Genomic DNA, 22,630 nt, shown 5'->3' on the forward strand with positions numbered 1-22,630 from the left:
ATTTATCAACATCCACTCCTAACCCACCAGTCTTCCTTTAACTTCAGTATAAAAAAAACTCATAATTTTTTAGAGATACTAAATGTGTGTCAGGCCCTGTATTAATGTATGCCAGACTTTATATACAACAGTTCATGCAATATGAATACACTTGTGTTACGTGCCGTTCTCCTTACTGGTCAACAGTGGTGCAAATTCCCATTCCCGATAAATGCTAAAATCAGGCTTCACACTCATCTGAACCCACAAAACCACCGCATGCGACAGCCTCCTTCCACCAGTAAGAATATGGATAGGTTTATTCTCTAGATCCCATGGAGTTCAAGTATCCAAGAGTTGAGAAAAATAAGGATGACAAATGAAGAAATGAGGCTACAGGTTTAAAAGTTAGTGTGTTCAGCATTTCCTTCCTCTCTTCTCAAGACTCACATCTCTTGTGTTGTCTGTATTCTCTTCCTTCTCTGTCAGATTTGATACTCTTGAGAACAGAATTGATACTTCCATCGCTAGCACCTAGCAGAGTGACTGTCACGTAGTCTGTGCTCGGTGCACATTTATTGAATCAATGAATAAACTAGACCTCCGTTTTTATCTTCTAGGGAATGATGGCATTGGATTAGCCAAAATGGAAAGAGCCTTGCAGCTCTGAATTATTTAATTTGATCGTAGCTCTTTGTCTCAATGTCTCAGGAGACTGGAGGCTGGAGATTTATTAACTTCACAGACACTGCACTCTTTAAAAAGCAGTTTGCTTTGCCTCATCCTTCAGTCTTTCATGACCACAAAGACCAATAGTGTCTTTTAGTACTTCGACGACAGAAGCTGTTTGTTAACAAGTTTTCTGCTGGCATGAATGTGATCCCTCCCTCCTCAGTGTTTTCTGTGGCATGGTTTTAATTATGCACTCTCGGGCTGTTTGTGCTCACCTGTCTTTTTTATCCAATAATTGAAAATGGCTTTGCAATCCAACCAAGCTCAGAAAACAGTACAGTGCTAAACAAATGTTGGTAGCTGTTCTGAGGAAAAGAGAGTTTCTCCAGGCAGGTCTTTTTCTGTGCTTAGGGCTTCTTTGAGCTGTATCTGAGCCAGGGAAGGAGTGTGTTTGAATGAGGCAATGGCCAATGGGGAGAACCACTGTAGGTTAGAAATGATATGGGAATGAGAAAGAGAAATCATACTTTACAGGAAACACAATATATCAGAAGAAGGAGAATGAGGCCGCTGCAGAACAGCTGCTGATAATTAGGGCTGGGAAATAAGCTTGCAGCAAGGAAGCTGGCAGATCACTAAGTCCTGTGCCGACTCTCAGGGAACCAGGAAAGCCTTTTTCATTTTTCTTTTTTTTTTCTTTTCATTTTTAATATAAAACTGAGCTGAAGTGGTCCTGAATGTTTCAAGAAGTGAAACCTCAAGGACCATCTGTAACCCAATAATATATATTATTAAAAGCATGGAGAAAGTTCTGAAACCAGAAAAGGGTACTAATAGGGTAAGAAGAGGGGATGTCCCAAGGACACACAGTGTGATTCCTGTGTGTCCTGCTGATCTTCACTGTCCTGCAGAGGTGGCCGTTTGGCTGTTCCTTCTGTGGGGCCATCTTGGAGGGGCCTTGATCCTTAGGAAACTTGGCAGGATTCAGACACCAGGCTGCCCTCACAAAGGCAATCAGTTAATTTGGTGAAAATACACAGCTCAATGCTAATCAAATGCTTATATTTCAAACATCAGAGTAATAAACCAAAATTCAAACTTATTATATTCAAATTGCACCAGTCGGCTCTGGGTCTAATAGGCCTCACCAACTTTAGAGGATTGTTATCATGAAGTGATGTTGGTTTAGGGATCTGCTGGTCCCATACGGAAGGTTTTCCCATGAACTCTTACTTGACCCAGTGGTATTTTTAAACTAAACTTTTGTGTGTCCATAACAAAAAATAGGGGTGAGTAGAAAGAGTGATTAGCAGTCTGCTAGAGCTGCCATTACAAATTGCCACAGACTGGAGGGCTCAAACAACAGACGTTTATTTTCTCATGGTCTGGAGGCCAGGAGTCCGAGATCAAGGTGCCAGCAATGTCGGTTTCTTCTGAGAGCTCTCTCCTTACCTTGCAGTTGACTGCCTTCTCCCTGCGTCTTCACATGGTCTTCCCTCTGTGTGTGTCCTAAGTTTTCTTTCTATAAAGACACAAGTAATATAGGATTAGGACCTACCCTGATGGCCTCATTTGAACTTAAATACCTCTTTAAAACTCTGTTTCCAAGTAGGGTCAGATTCTGAGGTGTTAGAGGTTAGGACTTCAACATACGTATTTCAGAAGAACGTGGCTCAACCCATTACAGAGTGAAAAACGGAGATGAGACATCACTGTTCTTCCAGAGGCTTCTCTTTTTATGTGGCAAACTTTTCCTCATGTTTACTTTTTACTGCTTGAGCCCTATGCTATACTCCTTAAGGAAATAAGCAGAAATGCAAACCATACTGTATGTCTGTTGCGGAAAAATGTGTTACAGCTCAGTTGTGACAGCAACCTGGATCCAGGCAAGAGACCAAGCAGCACTCCGAGAGTTGGAGAACTCAGGTTTACTACATCAGCGGGCCCACAGGACTCAACACTCCAAGCTCTGGACCCTGTCTGTAGGTTTACACAGGCCTTTTATAGGCTGCCAATTTTATCCTTTGCAACATCATATGCAAATAAAGTATAACAGAAGTTGACCAACCAGGAATAAGCTTTGTAGAAACAGACCAATCAGGAGTGAGAGAAATAACCAATCAGGAGTGAGCTCCATGCAAATGAAGTGCTACAAATGGACCAATCAGAAGTTAGGGAAGTGGACCAATCAGAAGTGAGAGTAATACCCAATCAGGGGTGAAGGAAATAACCAATCAAAAATGAGCTCAGGGAACCAATAGAATTTTAGGTGTAAGTTAGCCACTTTAGAGGCAGAAAGTGAGATAGAGCTCCCTGGCCAGGGAACCGGATGGTGCTGGGAGGAGAGCAGCAGCCCTGCCTAGGGGTCCTGCCGGTCTTTTTATGGGGCTTCCCACCTCATGTCCACCAAGCCACAACCCAGAATTCTGCTCAATTCTTTCATAAACATTGGAAAACCTGTGTGATTTACCAACCAAAGTATTAACAGAAAACATGTGAAATAGAAATGGAGGCTGCCCTGAGAGAGAACAAATATTTTGTATCTAGCTACTCTTTCCTGCCAATTGTCCTTGGATTTACAACTCTCTTTAACTTGGTTCCTAGGTTTGTTTTTTTGTTGCTTGCTTCTAACACTTTGCCTACAGGAAACAGACTAGACATCTAGCCTTGAGTCGTTGTTAGTGTCTTTGGGCTTTTTTTTTTTTTAAAGTCAAGGCTAAATTTTATTTGGGAGCAAACTCCTTTCCAAAAGTGGTACACTAATGCATGGAACCCTACTGGGATGTGTCTAGTCAGGGGGAGAAAGCCAAAAGGAGTCCCTGATAGATCTCATCCAGTTGTCCAAGCTTTCCGTAGTAAATAACCCACTTGTTATTCAGGGTGGAGAGGAGCAAAGAGTATCAAGACAGGCAATTAAGGCTTCTGGAAAACGATTAGCGCCGGGGCATGACATGATGTAGGGTTCGTTTCTTCAGCACCAGTCACATTGTCTTTCTCATGACTCACTGTTTCTGATGTGTCACTTGCTTACAGGAATCACAGGGGAGATAATGACAGAACTGTGCTTGGGGGCTATTTGGCTCTAATCTAGGGACTGTGATTTGTCATAATGGGTTCTTTGAAAGACAACTCATTTCAATAGGGATATAACTGACATAAATCAATTCTTATTTGAATAGTTGATTTATTTTGTATTTTATTTTTGTTCAGTCTCTCTCCCATAGATAACCTTACTGCCAACTGAATTTTATGGAAATTACCTCAATTTCTTGATACCAAATATATGAAACTACTCACAACTGCCATTTTGTCCTCTGTTTACAACAGAGAAATGCTCCCTTTTTCTCCCCAAATCCAGTCTTGCATCTGTCAAGGAATTCCATCCACACCCACTTTTTCAAGAGCCAGCCATAATCTATTGATTGTACTATTTGCATCTTGTTACATAGCTTTGTCTTCTTCTTCTTCTTTTTTTTTTAGCTTTGTCTTCTATGTTGGATTATACCCATGGGCTCACAAGGGTAGCCTGGGAACTGGCATTTTTATTTAAAAAAGCAAACTAATCTCATGCATACTAAAGTTTTAAAAATATGAGCATACAATCATGCTATTTTTCCTCTGATTTTAAAAAATCATCTCTTGACCATACTCGTCCCACTAGCCATCACCTCGTATGTTTTGCCTCTTTTTGCAACAGAATTGCTCTGTACTCTATACTGTACTCTCCCCCATTCCTGTCTGTGCCTCAACCCATGTGTCCCCCACCCTACTACACATTATTCTTATTATTGTCTTATATATATAAGTCTGTTGACTTCTCCTTATTATTGTCATCAGTGTCCTCTACTCTTCCTGAATGCAGTGACTACGTTTCAGCCCTCATAATAAGTGCCTGGTGAGACCATTTAACAGTGGATCATCACCTCTTTCTTGATATACATTCTTCACTTGGCTTCAAGGACACCACACATTCCTGGTTTTCTTCCTATTTCGCTGCCCATGTCTTTTCAGTCACCATTGCTTGTTCCTCCTTGTCTCCTTAACCTCTTCATGACAGGGGGACCTTGGGCTCTGTGTCTGGTCTTCTTTGTCCTGGAGGTCTAATATTCTCCTGGCTCATGCACAGACTCTGCCCTTCCCATCGCTCTCTTTTATCTCAAACTCTGTAGCCAGGGTGATATTTTTAATAATGTTTATTCTTTAGAGAAGCTTTAGATTTATTTTTTTTAATTGTGCAGAAAGTATAGAGAGTTCCCTTATACAGAGTGATGTTTTTGATATTCAAATCCAATCAAGTCATCTCCTATTTGAAAAAAATCTTACCACAACCCACAGGCCCCCACATAGACCATCCAGTGTGTTTCATCTTCCCCCTTGCTCTCTGAACAATAAGCACACTGGCTTTCTTTCAGTTTCTCAAAAGCGTCACTCTTTACTCTAGCCACAGAACCTTTATGTGTGCTGTTCTCATTTAAAAAAAATTGTTCCTCCCCCCTTATTCCAAGATTCATAAGACCACCCCTACTCACTTCTCACATAGTGCCTAATTTGTTACTTCTTCAGGGAACCTGCGCTTAATTCTTTCTCCTAGTCTGTCTTAACCCACCATTGAACACCCATGGCCTATATTTCTTGTATAAATAATTTACATCTCTCTCACAAAAATGTAAGTTCCATGAGAGCTAGATTTCTGCTTTTGCATTATCATATTTTTCTAGCACATAGAAAATTGCCCAACATGTCATAGCCATTCAATAAATATTTGTGAAAGAAGGAAGGAAGGAAGGAAAGGAAAGGAAAGGATGGAGGAATTTGGAAGGAAGGGGGAAAAAGATGGGGGCAGAGAGACACAGGAAATCAGTGTAATATAGAAACGGGTAGATCCTTGGGTTGATAATTAGGAGCCTTGAGTGTAACACTAATTCTGTTACCCAATTCAAACTCAAAGTTTGGTTTAGCTCAGCGACATCTAATAAGAATCAATGAAGAGCCAGATATTATGTGCCAAGCTCTCATCCTCAAGCAGCTGTGGTTTATCATCCCAGAGAACATCCCTTAGAGGTAGAATTCCACTGAACTCTTTGGAAAACCCTGATCAAGTCCTTTTATGCAGCAGTCCAGCACTCACAGAACTAGTAGGTAGGTAAAATGGGACTCCTGCTCCTGCTATATCTCTTAGGCAAATCCTCTAATCCCTGTGGTATCCATTTCCTCATCAGTGAAGTGAATGTTACACCATGACATTTCTAGAGGAGACTGCATATGTCAATGTGTGCAAGCTAGCATCACCCAAATGAACATAAATTAGTCCCATTAGTCTCCCATCATATATGTGTCAAACTTGTCCTCAACTCTTCTTTCTTTAAGGGCACCTCATTATTTCTAATGTATTGGAATCCAGTAATAAGTCTTGGTACCATCATTCTCCATCATTTTCTCCCCTACTTGATGTGATGTGTGAAAATCAAATCGTGTGGATGGACTCAGTGGAAAAAGAACAGGATGATCTGTGTAAAAACTGGATTTCTTTTATGCAGTTGTGTTCCCTTCCCTCTCTAAACGCTGAAAATCCAGATCAGAACCATACATGACCCTTCTCCGTCAGTATGAGCTGGAAACCAAAGATTAAACTCACTCATTCTGCCCAGCTCATTATTGTTAACTGTGGACCCCAGTGAATTTGATTGCTGCTTCTTTTGAGATGAATGTCTCCTGCACTTCCTGGGAGCTGGCGGTACCTACTCATTAGTTTTCTGGCACACAAAGCCTCAAGGGCATAAATGTCCTCCGGACAGGACTGCTGGTGAAGGGACTAATCGTGCATGGGAGACAGGTCGTATGCTCAGTTTATTGGTTACTGACAGAATTACGCAGAAAGAGCCAGGCACGATGGCTTAGTATGTTCATAGTGGCTGAAAGCACTGTCTTCTTCAAAGTGCAGTATTATCACCTCCTTGCTCTTCAGACTAATCGAGAGGTCTCATTTTTAATATTTAAATTTGAAGCTTTGTGTGCTCTGACTTCTATAGCCTTAGCAAGTTCATATTTACCTTTAGGTTACTTATTTGAAAAGATAAAAGAGCCTGTCATATTGACAACCACCAACAATGTAAAGAAGTTGTACTGAAAGGGTCAGAGTAAAGGGTCCACAGTGAAAGGAAAGAAGATGGCTCAGACACAGCACTTGGCCTCTGTTACAGAAGACACTGATGTCTGTGTGAATAAACTGCATGTTGGGCCGGAGCTCCCACAAGTCCAGTATATATCTGAAGCAATTAACAAGTAGAGTCCTACTCTTCCAGCAAATCTTGAATCTTTAGGATTCCTTGGGCAAATTAGTATTAAAAATTGCTTTTAAATAGGACCTAAAATTCACCTAATAACATTAGATTTTATCTTTAACTGCAAAAAAAAAAAAAAAAAAGAAAAAAAGAAAAAAGAAAAACCCACCCCAACATCAAATGGGAGATTATAATGTTTTTTTAGAATCTCAACAAGATTTAAAATAAAAGTCTCCTTCACAACGTACATAATATATTCTACTTTTGAAAGGACTGTTTGCACTAAAAAGGTGGTCCAAATTAGAGTTAATTTTTTAATTTTATAAAAATAACAGGAAAGAATAGCAATAAAGAAATATTTTATAGAAACAATAGTAAAGAAGTTTTAAAAAAACTTGAAGGATTGTTTGAACTAAATCTGTGGTCCAAATTAGTTAATTTATTTTTTATTTTATAAAAATGACAGTAAAGAAGAACAATAAAGCCCTTGACATTTCTCAATATCTGTCCAATACAGTATATAGGAGGTATCTCACACGGCAGAAATTATAAAGATCAACATCTTCAGTGAAGGATGAATATCTGTTCTTAGGTGTGGCTAGAACAGCAATAGGAGAACTGGCATCTTATTTCCACTTTTGGGAGACCTGGAACCCACATCAGATAAGATCCCTTGCGTTTTGAGGCTTTGCAAGTTTTGTTCAATCATGTAAACTCCAGACTGTTTTAAAGTGTTTTTTATAACCAGGGGATGAGTGAATGTGGCTTTTTTATATTACCAAGATTATAGATTTAAATCCATTAAAAGATTAGCTCACTAGTGTTTGTGTGATTTGCTATTATTGTTTCCATCTTCCTATTCCAAACATGAATTGGCTTCTAAAGAAATCAGTCTGAATCTGAAATGAAAGTGAAAAGATACTGTAGAGAATATTGTAAGGAAAATGAAATTCAGTAAATCTCTTTCTCTTATTTTATGAGTTGTAAGGAAACTTAAAGATTATTGTGCTCATTTTTCAGATGAGGACTATGGCTCCCAGAGACGTTATTGTGGCCAACCTTGTATAAATGCCCACATTCCCTGTTGAGTAGTCTTTCTACTCTTCCATATTCTGTTTGATTGTATTAATACTAAATTTCCTTGATTTCTCAAGTTTAAGGGGCAAGACTACTCCTCGTCTGCTTGACTTTAGTAGTACAGTCATTATCATAATACCTATTATTTGATGTACTTTAAGTGCTAAGTATCATATTAGGCCCTTTATATGCATTATTTTGCTTATTTTTGGCCATCATTATGAGTTAAATATTGTTTTTTCTTATGGTGAAGTTAGGTTCAAAAGATTAAGGAGCTTTCCAAGATCACAGGATTAAGTTTGTGACAGAGAGAGATCCAAGTTTTCTGAGTTGGTTCATTTAGGTGAGAAATAGAAAATGATCAGAGAAATTAGAATTTTGTCTTCTAGTAAAAATATTGTGAGATTTTTTTTTTTTAGATCACTGAAACATGGTATCTGTAGTTAACTAGCAATATATTTTATTGATGAAAATTTCTTGTTAGTTTTATGTATCATTAGCTAATAGGAAACTGTTTCCATATTTGGCATTAAAAATTCTCCTGGCTAAATTAGTATTGGATGTTGGGGCTAGATTTTGAAGAGACACTTCCTTTAAACAGCAGTATTTGAGTTGGTTTGTCTATTGCTCTTACCTGTTACCCATCTGCTGTAGGGGATGGGGGCCTCACCTGTGCCCACCTGTTGAGCGGCCAGGACTGTAGTGTGACAGCTGTGTCCCGAGACAGGTGGAGAACCAGGAAGCCTTCCCTCCCCTAACCTGCCCCATACACATACGTTGTCAGAGTGCTGTTCAGTGTCACCATGGAGGCAAGGTACGGAGTGACAGGAAAAACTCTGTAGTCTTTTCAGTAGTTTTCGAAGGCCACGTATATAAATATATTAAAACTAAGATGGCAAATAATTGCATGGAAAATTACTTCAGGAAATTGACCAAAAGTCATTAAAACACCATACAGCAGGAAGAAGTATGAGGAGGTCACGTTTATCCAACAGTGTAATGTTGAGCCGTCTTGTTATGCCAACTATTTATTGTTAGGAAAGTTTCAGTGCAGAGGACAATGTTCCTTGAGTATTGACCTTGAAAGGAGACAAATCAGTGTAAGTTGACAAAATTGAGTGCTTGTTTAAAGGTATATATTATTTGATATTAATTTCTGTGTGGGCAACCATATTAACTGACTTCTAGTTTTATAACTATCCTGTCAGAAAAAGTTTGATTTTAACAACTTTGTTCAGGTAGAATTCATGTACCATACAATTCACGCGTTTAAGCCTACAGTTCAGTGGTTTTTAGTATATTCACAGAGTTGTGCAATTACCACCACAATCAATTCTAGAACTTGTTCATTACCCCAAGTAATAAACCTCATACCCATTCCTCAGTCCCATTTCAGCCAAGCTTCAAACATCAGCCAACCATTAACCTACTTTCTATCTGTATAGGTTTGCCTATTTGAGACATTTCATATGAATGGAATTAGACAGTATGTGGTCTTTATAAATGGTTTCTTTCACTTAGCACATTTTCAAGGTTTATCCATGTTATGAGTAATATTTCATTGTATGGAGATATCACTTTTATTTATTCCTTAATCTGTTGGTGAATATTTTGCTTTTCTTCCAGTTTTTTGCTATTATGGATAATGCTGCTGTGGGCATTCATGTACAAGTTTTTGTGTGGATGTATATTTCAGTTCTTTTGGGTATATTCCTGGGAGTGAAATTGCAAGGTCTGTAACTCTATGTTTAACATTTTGAGTGACTGCCAGACTGTTTTCCAAAGTGACCGAATGATGTTACATTTCCACTAGCAATATTTGAGGGTTTCAGTATCCTTAATATTCAACCTCAGTATCCACAATATTTCAACCTCGATGGGGTTTCCCCATATCCTCACCACTTTTTAGTTTATAATTGGCACACTGTAAACAATTAATCAAATATAGGTGGAGATGAAGTGATCTCTCGCATTTGATTCCCATTTCCCTGCTGGCTAGTGATGCTGAGCTCTGTGTGTATGCTCTGGCCATATGTATGTCTTTGAGAAATATCTGTTTAAATTTTTTGCCTATTTTTCTATAGTTACCTGACTGGTTTTTGTTGTTGCGTTGTAAGAGATCTTTATGTGATCTGGATACAAGTTTCTTATCAGATATATGATTTGCAAATATTTTCTCCCATTCCATTGGGTTGTCCTTCTACTTTCTTGACAGTGTTCTTGAAGCACAGGACTTCTAAATTTTGATGACATCCAACTTATGTATTTTTGTCTTTGGTCATTTTGTATCATATCTAAGAAGACTTTGCCTAAATCAGATCATGAAGTTCTATTCCTAAGCTGTCTTCCTAGAATTTATTATAATTTACTCTTATGTTTAGGTGTATTGAGTTTTTTTTTGTATATGGTGTAAAGAAGAGGTCCAACTTTTTTTTTTTTAATGTAGCTATCCAGTTGTTCTTAGCACCCTGTGTTGAAAAGGGCTTTTTCCCCCCATTGGATTGTTTTGGCACTGTTTTTATTGTTTTAAGTTATGAGGTTTTTCTCCCTCTGGTTGAGCCAGCTGCAGATAGCACAAGACCAAGCATGTTTCTTAAAAAGCCTCATTCTTTAATTTGCAGTCCTTCTCTTGTCTGCTGCCTGCTGTCTACGTTAGCCCCAGGGAGGGTGCTCCAGCTCTCGTGAGGGATCACCGCGGATTGCCTTTTGATGTAATTAAAGCTTTGAAAATAAAAGGGGCATTTAGAGACTATGCCTCACCTGGCTTGCTCTGTTAATTGCTTCTCTTAATGTGGCCACTGGTCCTCTTCCAGCTTCCAGCTGGGGGAAGTATTGGGCTCCCTGCTTGCTCTCCTCTTGCCTGACCTCTTCTCTCCGCCTCCCCAGCACCCTGAGTCTTGATAATTTGAGTCTGCTTGGTCTTCTCCCTGTATGTCCTTCCCCAGGTTGCCAGTCTGCATTTAATTGAATGAAAAACTCAGGACCTTCCCTAACTCAGGGTGTAAGCTTTAAATCCTCTGTCTTCCTCACCCTTGACATCCAGCCCATCAGCCAGGGGTGCTGACTGTACTTCCAATCCCCACTCTGTCTTCTTCTCTCCATCACTTCTTTTTCATTCTTATCTAGGCCATATCACTCTCTCCTAGCTTTCTCAACCCTGTTCTCTCCCAAAATTCCGGAAAGATCATTTTATAATAAGCTAAACCACATCACTGGCTGTATGACGGCTTCAACAGCTCCACTGCACTTAGCATATCATCCAGACTCCAGGGACCACTCACAGCCCTGCTGGACCACACCCCCACCTGTCACCCCTTGCTCCCCATGCTCCAGCCACACTGGCTTGCATTATAGTTCATGAGAGCCCCCAGAGTTTTCAGATGTGAAGCCTTTCGTGCATGTTGGACCCCCCGCCTTGTAATGCTCTCGCCCCAGTTTTTGGTTGGTTGGTTTGTTTCTATTTCTTATCATTCAACTCTCAATTGAAATATCTTCTCAGAGGAGACCTCCTGATGAAAGTAGCTTCCTCCAGTCTGATATTCTTTGTGAGTCATCTTGTTCATCTCTGTCACAGGGCTTTACATTTGGAACTTAATGACTTTAACTTTTGATTCCTGTTTTATTCACTGTTGTATTCTGTGTGCTCAGCTCATAGTTGGCACATGATAAACAATTAATCAAATTACCATCATCTTCCTTTCCCTCCTCTTGCTCCTCTTTCTTTCATGTTGAGAGAGTGGAGGAAGACGTCATTCTTCTCATATTTTTAGCCCATGGCTTCATTTATCAGGAGATGAGCGCCCACCTCACCCACTGTTATCCTCTGTTCAGAGGTATTTTCAAACATAAACCACCTGCAGCTGCTCCTTGCCAGCCCCACGCTCCCCGAGAAACGCAGATACCCCAGGCACAAGACAGCGAGAGCAACAGCTAACTTTTTTGAGCATTTATTCTGGTCATTATGTTTGGATTCTTGTTGAACTTAATGGTGCTAGAAGGTGCTTGCTATTTTTCTCTGAATTTTACAAAGAAGAGGAAGCTTCAAGGTGAAATCACTTGTCCAAGGTCACCAGCTGGTAAAACGGCAGAGCCCTTTCACAGAAGCATTTTGCGATTCTTTCAGAAGGAGCTGGGAGACTAGACACTAACAGGAGGGTTTTCTCCCTTTAGCATCACACAGGTGATGCGTGTGTCCCTCTAGGCAGGACAGGAGAGATGACAGAAAACAGTATCGGGATCAGGCTGAAGATGGCGCTAGGATGGCTTTCGTCATTAGGAAAAGGACGAGGACTTCTTGGAGAACGTCTACAGTGATATCTTATTAAATGACTCAGAAGTAAAGAAAAATATCATTAAAAAAAAACAAAAAAACACCGGCTTTTGTTTTCATTTTCGGAAATATCCCTGAATGCAGACAGTTTGAAAGTGGTGTCATTAAATGTGTGAAGCTTCTTGCTGTCTGAGTATGACTTATTTATTTTGTCAGTTTCAGTTTTGTTGGATTGGGTGTGTGTGTGGCTCAGAGACAGGCGGGAATGCCAGATACCTGGTACATGGTTGCAAGCACTGTGGCGAAGAATTGCCTTTGTCACCCAGATGTGGGCCATTTTCCTCCCTGGGAATAGGAAGAAGGGCAGTGACACTGAAACTGAAAGCAGAGAAGGAAACTGGATCTGTTGCAGTGCCTAGTGACATTTTGGTGCAGAGTTTTTACAAACTCACAGCTCCCTCACATGAATGTAGGAGTAGAAAGAATTGTCCCAAGGAGATAACTTCTTTTGCAGGCCCTGGTGCTTTGCCTTCATGTTTTATGTGGTGGTCACATGTTATAAGGGCAGCAGACATCATTCCACGTGTAATGATTTTGTAGTTCAAAGACCAAACCAACTGAAAAGATCTGCTCTTTAAAAACTCTCATTTCCATTGAGGGGATTATGGAAAACATGACAGTGTTTAAAAGTCTATGTTCTATTTGCCAACATGGGGGAGGGAGTGGAAAAGTTGGGTGGAGGGAACAGGCCAAATGCCATGTGACTCCTAGAGGGTCTGTGGGGAAGACGCCATCTGCCACCAGTTGGCAGGATTTGGTCACCAGGGCACAGAGTGGGCAATTGTCCTCAGCTTTGGAGGCAGAAGCTGGCAGCTGACCCAGTAGTCTGCTTTCTCCTAGAAGAGATAGACAGTCATTGAGCTGAGAGAGCAATGATGTCTCTCTCAGATCGTGAGATTGACAGTCATTGAGCTGAGAGAGCAATGATGTCTCTCTCAGATCGTGAAGCATAGAAACTGGGAGAAAATGAGGGAGGGCCCAAGAGAGTGGGAGGAGGAGGAAATAAAGAAAAGGAATACTGAGGAACTCAGCCTGCCTATTTAGCTAAGCTTGAGATTGATTCACTCACTAATGGAACAGAAAATCTGCATTTCTGAATTGAGTAAATAACTGAATTACCAAACTACTGTGGGTGTAGGAGAAAAGATGATAATGAAAAGTATGTGCATGTGTATACATATAGATATAGAGAGATATAAATGCATGTTGACTTAATTCACTGATGCCTACTCTTTACCAGGCAAAGAAATATTACATAAATTTCACAATGATGCCATTAAAGTAGGTTTTTTGATTGGGTCCAATTTACAGATGTGGATACTGAGGTTTGTGACAAGGTGTAGTCTCTGGTTTATATGACTCCAAAACATGTGCTGCTATCCAGTGTTTATATAGTCTCCATTATTAATGGTTTCACATTTTTAAAAAATATCACTAGCTAGCTTAGACATTTCTTTGGGGGCCAAAACATCATCCTATTTTTGTTATATCTCAGTGCCATTTTGCACATAGCTTATAAGCAACAAATAATTATTTTTAGGATCTTTAGCATACTGTTTAAACTTGTTAAAATATAGGTATTTTGTGGTAAACTATATCTGAAATTTCATACGGAGTACCTAACTTAGTTAAAATGTTGTAAACCTCATGGTGTACATGAAACCCAGAGAATGAAGTCTGGGATAATGGAAGTTTATGGGAAATCTCAGTGCATCATCAGGGCCCCTGGATCTCAGTTAAAGTGAGAGAATCTGGATCTCTGAGCAATAATGGATGTTCTTGAAATTCACATTCATCAGGAAGAATTTGAAAGCTAAAGGAAGACCATGTGGTTAAATTACTGTGTATGGTTACCTGGCTGGAAAAAAAGAAAGAAAAATTACGGAATTTAAGTGGAGGCTAGAATATATCACTGTCATTAAGAAGATATTTGGGAAAATAAAAGAAGTCTGGGACCTTGGAAGGGAAATGGAGAGGAAGACTAACTCAGGTCAAGTTTTTGAAAGCGTCAAAGGAACCGAACACACAGAGAAGAGGAGCATCAGTGTTGCCCTGGAGTGGCCGTTCCCAGTCTCTCCTCCTCCTTCCACTGAGACCCCAGGCAGCCTAGGTCACCGCAAGTCAGCCCCAGAGCGCAGCGACTGCAACCCTGCTCCCTTGCTCTCTCGCTCGAGGAACACCCCAAAACTCAAGTGAAAGTAGCCTTACACCAGTTTTAATTATAAATAAGCAAATCTCTTGCAAACAGTACTATTTTCATTGTCATTAGCAACTACTAGATTGCGACATAGCTCGTAAAACAGCAGCATGACATCCAGGCTGAAAACTACTGAGTATTTAACTTGCAGGGACTTTGCAGATCTCGAATCCCACGATTAATGGATGGTTTTACTAAGAGCTATTGAATTACTGTTCAGTAGATGATTTTCATCCTCAGTATCTTTTTTAAAAAGCAACTCTTTGAAGAAATCCATCTGTTTGTAAATGTGTCTTTTTCCAGTGGTTCTGCTGTTTGTTTTGATTATCATATATGAATTCAGCTTTTTCCAAATATTCGCATAAAAAAAAATGGAAGCCATTTTCCACTTGAAAAATGCTTTTCATTTTGTAAGACCCCAGAGTCCTTTACTGGTAACACTGCAATTCAGACATGTTTGGCATTAAGTATCAACCCTGGAGAGACAGGAGGCCTGGCTTCTGTTCCCTGGAATGGTTATTTGCTTGACTTCAAATCCCACGGCCCCTGAATCTGTGAATTTTCAGAATTCTGGTTTTAATCTCAGTCACATTCTTACTCTATGTATGTGAGAAAGACATAAGGCCCAGATCGCCAAATGACTGAACAGGATGTCCTAAATGGGACTGAAAATTAGTCCTGCAAGTGAGAATTCAGTGAGAATATACCTTTGGCATGTTGCCGATTAAATCCTACTTCACTCTTTAAGAAGAGAAAGAGGGTGAGAGAGAGAGAGTTTGCTTGAGGCTGAGATTGACCAAGATTCCTAGCAAATCCTCACCGCGTAGAGGTAAACAAGGCAGTTGCTTGTAGCTCTGAGTGGCAGGACTCCAGAACCACTTGTAGCAGAAAAGGAAGGCCTGGGTTGACTGATCTTTCATATTAGTTCAGGGATATTTTCACTATGTAGCACTTTTTTTTTTTTTAAGGTTTCTTGAGTCTTTTAAAAATATATCTGTCCCCATAAATGCCCTCCGTTAAGCCCTCATTTCAGAGAATTCTTAATAGGCATTTCAGGCAATAGAGGGAATTAGCCAGGTGGTACAGAGTGTCTCTCTGCAAGGCTGCATCCACAGCTGGACAAGTCAAAATATGCCCTCCACTTTCAGAAGCCTCCTGGTCCTTAATCTGGCCTCAGTATTCTCCATTATTAATTCTAAACCATGTTTAAATATGGAGGGTAGAGCAATGTGCTTTTCTCTTCAGAGCAGCTGTCATTGTCAGGTGTGGGTAAACTGGTGCCAGGAAAGGGTAGAAAGATGAGAATCTTATAAATTCAGCAAGTACTTATCATGTACCTACTCGCACTCTGCACAGTATAGAAGACATAAAAAAGTGGACAAAATAATGAATGATCTAAACTCAAGACGTTGATAACTAATTGTCTGCAGAGTACCAAAAACAGTGTATTACATACAAGAAAGTTCTCTGCACCAAAGTACGTACTGGAGGGTTTCATTGAGGGGAGAGTTCCCTTAGCTGGACTGGATTGGAGGCTGGAATTTATGTTTTCAAGTCTGTAAGTTCTCCCAGCTCCTCCTCCAGTAAACCTCACAGCCTATCCCTGAACCACTGAACCAGGAGATCACAAAAGATACATTTTTTTCTTACGATATTTCTTATACTTGATTGTTATTTTTCCTCTATATAATTTCAGTTTCTTAAACATTCATCTCATACCCTGACCTTTCAAATAAAGAGTGGATTCCTTAGGGACAGGGGCTGTAGTTTTCATCTCTGTGTATCCCTTAGCAACGTGCCTGGACAGGGGAGGCACTCGGGTTGCTCAAGTGGCCAGCATACAGGACTTCAGCTTCCTTACCTGTGTGTGACCCAACCATGACTTGGAACCCATTGCCAGTCAGTCCCAATACATACTGAGAACAGTTGCTTCTTTCCGTCTTGTAGAATCGTTATGAACCGGCTTTAGAAAGAACATTTTTTTCCACTTTTAAGGAAATGCCTAAAGCAACATGAGCAAAGCTTTTTAAATATATATATATATATATATATATATATATATATATATATATATATATATATATAAGCTCTCCCATTTTTTGCTTTTCTTATCTTTCTGCATCAATTTAGGTTTTAGTTATGTTTTTAAACTGACAATTTAAAAATATTTGAGTATGAAAGATTTCATACAGTTTTTAAAAAAATCTTGTTTGAGAGGTAATCTTGGAGGATATTATTTCAGCTTCTGTTGTGCAAAGAGAAGCACCAAGCATGAAACAAATGAACAACAATCAAAAAAAACCCCAAACCAACTACAACATGAAATTAAAATAGTCAAAAAGTGATCATCTATCATTTATATTTAGAGTCTGAAATAGAATAAATTTCAATAGAAATAGATTTAGTCTGAATAGAAATAGAAATAGTCTGAAATAGATTACATTTAAAAATGCAAAACAGCCAATAAAAATCATGGTGTGAATAACTTAAGAGGATTTGGGCAGATGATGGGTTAAACTTCTAATGTTTTAAAATTTTGTGAGTGATTTTAAAAATAAGAGTAATAAACCAGGCATCATTAAATGAAAAAAAAAAACAAAAACAAAATCCAATTAGACTCTTAACCTAGCAGGCCTATTTTTATTCATGCCTGGGTTGTTTGGCTGTGTGGAGTTTCTTAATCAGTATTTACAAAATACACAGCAATGCTGCCCTCTACAGTTCTCCTGTAAGACAGTCACTTGTCTTCAAGTCTAAACGCACCTGCCTTGCATGGACGACTTGAAGTCTGTTTAGCTCTGATGTCTGTCTTAGCAGTAAGCAAACCGGGGCCATCCCCCTGCCTCTCTGCCTGATAATCACTTACAGAACTCAAATCCTCTGAAAGAGTCACATGATCTTTGTTGTTTCTCTGAATGTATGATATTCACAGTTCTTAAAGGATTTTCATTCTGTGGAACAATTGGCAGTACGTACCTCCTTTCCTCATACATATGCTGTGCAAATGAGAGAGAGTAAGAAATTCAGAAACGTGATATAACATATAAAAGCTTTGCAAAAAAGACATGAAAATAAACATGACTGAGGGAGGAAATATGTTTTATCCCCCCAATATGATGCAGAGAGGCAGTATTTCCTGGTGCATAATTGCAAAATCAGAATGAGTTTCAAATCTCAGTGTTGTTACATACTGTATGAGCTTTGGCAGGTTGCTAAAACTCTGTGCCTCACTTGTGGTAACCATATAAGTACTGTCTAAGTATTTGCTTCTATTATTATTTTCAGAGTTAAGTATGTGTATGAATTTGCTTATGAGGATATGTAGGTTGTGGGGAGACTGGAGGCTCAACTGTTGCCTTCTTTAGGATGTTAGTTGTTAAGTAGCAGAATGTAACTCATATTAGTTTGAATTAAAGGGAGGGGGTACTTTTATAAGAATTCAGGGATTACCTTCCAGAGTTGAAGGGAAAATTGCCACTAAGTTTCAGCATAAACAAAAGCACTTAACTTAAAAGTCCCCCAGGCAGCACTTTTCTTTGCTCTCGTCCTGGTATATCCTGTTATACCTGCATTAATCTTCTCTGTCTTGTCAGACTGTCTCTCCTTCAACATGGCAGAATGTGGCCACAACCCACAGCTCTAAAGATGTTATTACACCTCTAGTCACACTGAGATACTGAGTGATTTTTTCTTAGCTCTTATCCCAAATTCTCAGGGACCAGGACCCAAGCCCAGCATGGATGAGATGCTCAGTTGTGGCTAACCAGCTATGGCCATCAAGAGAGAGACTTGCAGCAGAAATGCAGAGCTAACATGTCTTTATGCCATTTTCTAAGTGGAGACGTTAAGAAATTCCTTTCATTCTTGCTCTGTAAGCAGTCTCCAGTTTACCAAGCTTTACACTTAAATAGTTACCTGTTAGTTGTTGTTTGGAATTCAGAAAACATCTCTTGTGTCAGCTCTGTTACCCAACATTGTTATGGCCTTAGGAGAATCTCACTCCATCCCCAAAGGAAAAAAGTTGCAAATAAAAAACTAATTAACACCCTGGTTGTCTAATAATTATTACTAATTTCTATAGGAGTCATGAAAACCACACACCAAATATTTTTCAAGACTTTTATTTTCAAACAATCTTGTCAGATTATCAAGCTACATGCATTCCTTTTTATTGTTGTTTGAAAACATGGTCTCCCCAAATATAGTTTTAACCATAGTTTATAGTGTTAGTATTGAGGAAAAGTGAATTCAGAGCCTCTCTCTTGGGTCTTGGCAGCCGCAGCTAGATCCCCCTCTTGTATCCATCCATCCAAGTACCTGGCGCTATTCTAGACACTAGGGACACAGTATTAATAAGCCAAACTGTCACCTCTTCTGCATCTTGGTTTTGGTAGGAGAAAACAAAAAATAAGCAAATGTAGAAATAAAGTATCGGTTAATATATAAATATCAGGTAGTGATAAGTGCTACGGTTTTTAAGAAAAATAAAGCAAATCAAAGGATTGTGATATGGAGTGACTGGGAAGTCTCTTTAATTGAGAGATGAGGTCAGAGATGCCTAAACTTTAACTTAGAACTTTAATTTCATTTTATCTACAGCCAGGATTGGGGGTGGGGGAGCGGTTCCAGCAGGGAGAGTTTGGGTTCCAGGAGGAGAGGTAAGAGGCTCTTGTTACCCTGCCCCATCAGAGGTACTTAAACCCAAAATGGCTCTTGCTTGCCCTCTTTCTAGAGCTTAGGGAATTAAGTTGCCTCCTTACTATCTCCTCCTTTTTTCCATTCAGAGATTTTCTCCTTCCGTGTTCTACTATGGGGCAGGAGTCTCAAAGAACTCTCCTCCCTTCTACCTACTTTTGTTGTGGTTTTCAAAGTATGTTTTCCTTGCCTTTTGTAATCATGTTTAAAGTATTACATGAACAGTAAAAAGTTCAAATGCTACAGAATAATACACATAAAAATAAGTGTTTCACCAAATCACTGACTTCAAATCATCAATCTTCCTGCCTAGATTTATATACTTGAATGTGTGTGCAAATAACATATATATGTGTTTATTTGTAAGTAAAATAATTCAATACACACAATCACTTATTTATTGGATGTGTTGTTCTTGTTCTGTATCTTGTGTTCTTCACTTTATTTTAGATATCTTTATATCAGTACACATAGATTTACATTGTTCTTTTTAATAGCTGCGTAGTATTTCAGTGTGTGGATACAAAATAATTAACATTTTTATCCAGTTCTTAATGGATATTTAGGTTGTTACAGTCTTTCTATTGCAAATAAAACTGCAGTCTCTTATAAATATGTCTTGGTAAATATTATATGATATTACTTAAATGTGAAATCTAAAAAAATAATACAAATGAATCTATATACAAAACAGAAACAGACCTTTAGACATAGAAAACAAATACCTAGTTATCAAAGGGAAAAGGGAGAGTGGGAGGGAAAAATTAGGAGTATGGGATCAACAGATACAAACTGCTATACATAAAATAGATAAGCAGCAAGGATTCAATGTATAGCATGGGGAACTATATTCAAAAGTAATAACCTATAATGGAAAGTAATCTGAAAATATATATATAACCGAATCACTTTGTTGTACACCTGAAACTAACACAATATTGCAAATCAGCTCTCTCTCTCTGTATGTGTGTGTGTATGTCTTGGCATACTAGCTATCTCAAATGTTTATGAGTATATGTATTAAAATGTATGTATTAGGTTAACCAAATGAATTCTGGGGTCTATAAGTAAAAGTCAAATACTGGCAATTGTATGTGATTGAATCTAATTATAAAATTCCTCCCCAAGGCTCTCAACCCAACTTTGTTTGTTTTTAATTTCTAACAGCTGTTGAAACAGAGAGGAAATGTCTTGGATGCTAAGCTCAACTGGATGAAGTGAGAAAACTATATGGATTGTTATCCACACAGAATCATAGTTTCCTATTAACTAGACCCAGCTTCCATTCAGGAATGTTCCCAGGAGGCTGCCTTTCCATTCCCTCTCAGGCCAGAGGCAGAGTCCTGTATTGTAAAAATCACGTAGCTGAAGAGAGGATAGGTGAAAATATGGACCAGGACTCTAGGCTGGCTCTAGAATGACATTTAGTAAATCATGAACCTTTCTAGCTTGATCCCAGTAAAGAAAACATAATATTTATGTTAAAAATAAAAGAATATAAAAAAGAATATATATATATATATATTTTTTCTGAGCCACTATGCTGTACACCAGAAACTGAGACAACATTGTAAGTCAAATATACTTCAATTAAAAAAAATGAAGTAATTCCTACAGTGCTGCCGAGCACAGTGTTTGATCCTAAATTCTTGCTTAATAAATCCAGATCTTCCTTCCTCCATCCCCTCCCTCTTCTCTCCTTCCTTTTTTTCCCTCCCTCCTTCACTTCTATGCTCTGAATCTCCAAACCACAGGGATAGGGCAGGGAAGCTGAGGCCTCTCTGGGCCACAGAGGCATATAAGCACTAACATGCATTCAGAAACCATTTCTGCCCCAGAGGTGGGCGCTGAGCCACCTTGGTCATCAGATAGATGCTCACTGCCATCCTACAGGGCAGTGCCTGGGCAGTGCCCTCAAAATCTGGCACCACAGGGTATGGGTAAATCCTAACTGAAGCCCAGCCTCTGTGTGCAGTTACCGGGGAGCTCCGTGGATAAAAACAGCTTTCCCAGTATTACTATCCAATACTTGCAAAACACTCTGTGCCCACCAGGAAGCATCAGTCCTGTTTGACAGTCTTCTCTCAGAGCGAATTACTGCACAGCCATCCTCAACTGCAGCCCCGCGAAGCACATCGTATTTCTGCTTCATTGTCACTTGCTGAACTGCCTTTATGGTTCTCCTCTTTGTTAACTCAAGAAACTCAGACACTGTTCCAGGCTCTGACTTAGCTCTTATTCAGTGTTAATCACTTGGTATTAAATATGAAGGTCCATCCTTTTTTTTTTTTTTTAATAGATGAGGAAAGGGAGACACTGAGCTTATGTTTTGGCATCATGGAGGGATTTTCCTGGGAGCTGGAAAGAGACAGACCAGAGCTGCAAACCTGAGATTGGCATTCTGTATCTGTACTCTGTGAGCAAACTGCTTCACTTTTCTGAGCATCAGTTTCATCTTCTGTAAAATGGTGTGAATAACTCATTAAAATTACTGACCTGTGTTTTTCATGTATTACCTAGGAAAACATATGTGAGGTGCCTGACACCTTGCATGGCACAAGGAAGCCCTGAATAAATGTTCACTTGGATTCGTGAATTTCTGTATTGATCCGCTGCTAGAGACACTTGTCTATAAACACTGCCTGAATTTTGGGACCATAGAGGATTTGTATTGCCAGGAATAAGGCGATGCAAATTTGGCAGCATTGATTAAAATATTCTTTTCAGGAATAGGAACAACTTTTTTCAGTTATCTGGTTGATGTTTAATGAGAAAAGTTTTTAATAGGTATAAGAGGATAAGAGAATGAGCAGATAAGGTATCTTCTGACACCTCCTTGTCACTGGTGTTGAAGAAGAGAAAGAACATGTCTTTTTGTTACACTGATTACAAAGCCCTTTATGGAATGAAGAGCACAGATTTGACTTATATAGAGATGTCCCAATTGTAGGAATCTGCTCTGATAATTGTAAGTTTTTTTTTTCTTCTTCCTACTCTGGCTCATTGGCATAGTGGATTTGGCATCACCAGAAATGTCACCACTTTACATAGGGCTTAAACCTAGAAAGGGGAGGGGACTCAAATATCTACTTACAGCTCTCAGATTGTAAGGCAGTCACTTTGTGGGACCTTTGTTTCAAAGCACCGTGGCACACACCAGACCGTAATAAGACCTGCCTTTGCTTCAGTTGCTAAGAAATCTTTCTCTTAATGCCAGGATTTTATCCTGGACTTTGAATCTGCACATGTTTCAGAATAGTGTTTAGAATGGAGCAATGTGTGGGCCCCATATATAAGCTTTAGATGCTAGCTGATGGCTTCCTCAAATACTTGCGTGGTAAATTGGTTTTGAAAAGAGAAATGTTCCTTCTCTGGCTTATTTTCAGATCATTCTTCTGA

General features: G+C 39.2%; 1 protein-coding gene across 3 annotated transcripts in view; it reads left to right on the plus strand.

Annotated features, from left to right (window-relative positions):
- The window catches only part of ARHGAP24 (Rho GTPase activating protein 24), a 635,760-nt gene that overhangs the window by 416,950 nt on the left and 196,180 nt on the right, over window positions 1-22,630 (plus strand). The gene's annotated exons all lie outside the window — the stretch shown is intronic.

This window comes from Camelus dromedarius, chromosome 1 (assembly GCF_036321535.1).
Source record: "Camelus dromedarius isolate mCamDro1 chromosome 1, mCamDro1.pat, whole genome shotgun sequence".
NCBI classification, from domain to species: domain Eukaryota; kingdom Metazoa; phylum Chordata; class Mammalia; order Artiodactyla; family Camelidae; genus Camelus; species Camelus dromedarius.